Consider the following 3,804-nt stretch of genomic DNA (forward strand, 5'->3'; position numbering starts at 1 on the left):
CGTAGAGTATGTAAAACACTTGGTAAGGAATCTAGTGGTACCACATCACATCTTTTTTAACGATGATGAAATTTTGCCTAAGGATAGAATGAGCACCAAGGCGTTGCACATCACTGTTAAATGTAAAGGTCACATAGTAGCTAAAGTCCTTATTGATAATGGATCAGCTATTAATGTCATACCTGTGTCCATTTTAGCCAAGCTGCCTTTTGATATGTCTCACATCCAAATCAGTCAGATTGTGGTTTGAGATTTGATGGGACTAGACAAAAGGCCTTAAAGGATGTTGAGTTGCCTATACAAATTAGGCCGTGTGTCTTCAACATAAAATTTTAGATCATGGATATCTTCCCATCATATAGCTACTTATTGGAAAAACCATGGATCCACAAGGCTAGCGCCATCCTTTCCTCATTACATCAAAAGATTAAATTTAATGTAGAAGGACAATTGGTGATCGTGGCTGGAGAAGAAGATTTACTAGTAACCTAACCCATAAATGCTTCATATGTGGAAGCAACAGAGGAATCATTGGAGTGCTCTTATTGATCTTTTGGACCTATTAACGCAGTGGGTGAAAGATTTAAATTTAGCCAAATTATGATCAATCAGATGGTTAACAAGGGTTGGAGTATCGGGTTTGACCTAGGCAAAAGCTTTCAAGGGATAAGGGAGATTCCTAAGATTAAGGATTACAGTTGTAGATCAAAATTAGGTTATGAGATGAAAGAATGGCAAAACAACAGCAGAAAGGTAAAGAAAGAATCGATGATCTTTCTCCATTTAAATGAAACTTTTATTCCTGAAGGATACATGCACCAGAGAGCTGAAGAGGACACAAAATAAGAACTAAAATGGGAGAAAACTTTCACCGAGCTATCCATTCATATTGTGGATAATGAAAGTCAAAATGAGGAAGCTTTGGTTTACCCTACCTCCGGGATATGAATTACAGATTTAGAGGGTCATCCAAATGCCTATTGTTTTCAATTTTGCTTCAATGTAATCACATCTCCTAATTGCTTATGCCCAAAAACATTAGGATGAACTCTTATGTTTGGGCTTTTTATTTTTCATTATGTCAATTAAAGTAGGAGCATGTATTTGGTTCATTTTTTCCATTCCATTCATTACTCCATCAAAGTTTCTTGCTAATATTTCATATTCTATTAACTTTCAAGTCCCCAAATGAATGCGAAGGTAATCATGACAATGATCCAGGGTTTAGCTTTAAAAATTTAATTAATACCAATGAACTTAATACTGAAGAAGATTCTGAGGAATACATTTTGTCTCTGAATTTAATGAGGCTAATTGAACAGAAAGATAAATCCATTAAGCCTCATTAAGAAGTTGTTGAATTGATCAATTTGGGTGATGTCGAAAATAAAAAAGAAGTCAAGATTGGTATTTCACTCTCAGTGATTGACCGACAGTGGTTAGAGGATTTGCTTTAGGAGTTTATAGATGTATTTGCCTGGTCATATCAAGATATGCCTAGACTCAATATTAAAATAGTGGAGCTTAGGCTACCATTGAAGCCAAAATACAAATCAGTGCAACAAAAGCTAAGAAGAATGAAATCGAAGATGCTGTTGAAAATAAAAAAAAAAGTTAAAAAGCAATTTGATGCAGGTTTTTTACAAGTGACCAAATATCCTAAATAGGTGGTTGATATAGTACCTGTCCCCAAAAAGGATGAAAAAGTATGAATATGTGTAGACTATTGAGATCTAAATAGAGCTAGTCTAAAAGATAAATTTTTTTTTGCCTCATATAGATACATTAATAGACAATACAACTCGACATTCAGTATTTTCTTTTATGGATGGATTCTCTAGCTATAATAAGATAAAGATGGCTTAAGATGATATAAAGAAGATCGTATTTATCACTATATAAGAAACTTTCTACTACAAAGCTATGCCTTTTGGACTGAAAAATGCTAGGGTAACCTATCAAAAGGCTAGGGTAACACTTTTTCATGATATGATGCATAAGAAGATTGAAGTGTAAGTGGATGACATGATTACCAAGTCCCGAAAAAAAAAGACCATGTAGTCAATCTCAAAAAATTATTTGAAAGGTTGAGGAAGTTTCAACTCAAATTGAATTTAGCTAAATGCACATTCGGAGCCAAGTCAAAGAAGTTACTGGGATTTATAGTCAGTGAAAGAGGGATAGAAGTTGACCCGGATAAACTTTGGGCCATTCAGAATTTATTCCCTTTAAGCACACAAAAAGAGGTTCGAGGTTTCTTGGGCAGATTGAATTATATCTCCCAGTTTATTTCTCAACTTACCTTCAAATGTGATCCCATTTTCAAACTCCTTCAAAAAAAATAATCCTGGTGAATGGAATGAAGAATGCTAAAAAGCTTTTGATAAGATTAAACAATACTTATCAAACCCTCTAATATTAGTACCCTCTATTTTGGGAAAACCACTGATTCTATACATAGTGGTATATAAGGAATCAATGGGATGTGTGCTGGGCCAACAAAATGAATCTGACAAGAAAAAGAGAGCTATTTATTACCTGAGCAAAAAATTCACATAGTATGAGTCCAAATATTCATCACTAGAGAAAATATGTTGTGCTTTAGCTTAAACAGCTAAAAGACTCAGGCAATACATGTTTTACCATACAACTTGGCTAATAGCTAACTTAGATCCTATCAAATATATCTTAAAGAAACTATTGCTATCAAGAAGAATTGTTAGATGGCAAGTGATGCTTTTAGAATATGATATAGTATATGTGGTCAAAAAATAATCAAAGAAAGTATCATTGCTAAATTCGTGGTAGATAGAGCTACTGATGATTATGAACCTATGAAGCTGGATTTTCCAAATGAAGAATTAATGCCCATTTCAAAGATAGAAAAAGATAATGGCAAAAAAAAGATATGGATACTGTACTTCAATGAGGCCACTAATGCCATGGGACATGGGATTGGAGTAGTTTTAATATCTCCAACAGAACATTACTATCCTGTTACAACAAGATTGAATTTCAACTGCACCAATAATGTAGTCGAATATGAAGCTTGTGTTATGGGGCTACATGCTGCTTTGGATAGGAAAATTGAAACATTAAAGGTGTTTGGGGATTCAGCTCTAATCATTTATCAACTAAAAGGTGAATGGGAAACAAGAGATTCAAAACTTATTCCTTATCATAAATACATCTTAGAGCTATGTAAACAATTCAAAGCAATTTAGTTTAAACAATTGCCTAATGAAGAAAATTAGATTACAGATGCCTTGGCTACCTTGGTCGTAATGGTACAGATTAGTGATACTGTAAAAATTTAGCCTATCAAACTAAATATCAAGGACATGCAGTACATTATGCCAACTTGGAAAAGAGAAGGACGGTAACCCCTGGTATCATGATATTATGCGATATCTAAGAATCTGTAGTATCCAGTTCGAGCAACAGAAAGTGATAAGAGAATCTTACGAAGATTAGCTATGAGATTCTTTTTAGATGGGAAAATTTTGTACAAAAAAAGTAAAAAATAAGTCTTATTACACTGTATAAGTGCCTTTGAGGCTAAAAAGATTATTGAAGAAGTTCACAATGGTGTATATAGAGCATATGTAAATGGGCATATGATAGCAAGAGAGGTTATGCGAGCTGAATATTACTGGTTGATAATGGAAAAATATTTCATTGATTATGCTCGAAAATGCCACAAGTGCCAAATTTATGCTGACAAAATTCTTGCTCCACTTAGTGCTTTACATGTCATAACACCTTCTTAGCCATTTTCTATACGAGGGATGGATGTCATTAGCC

Source organism: Durio zibethinus, chromosome 5 (assembly GCF_047325235.1).
Source record: "Durio zibethinus cultivar Kanyao isolate XHJ-2024 chromosome 5, ASM4732523v1, whole genome shotgun sequence".
In the NCBI taxonomy this organism is placed as follows: Eukaryota; Viridiplantae; Streptophyta; class Magnoliopsida; order Malvales; family Malvaceae; genus Durio; species Durio zibethinus.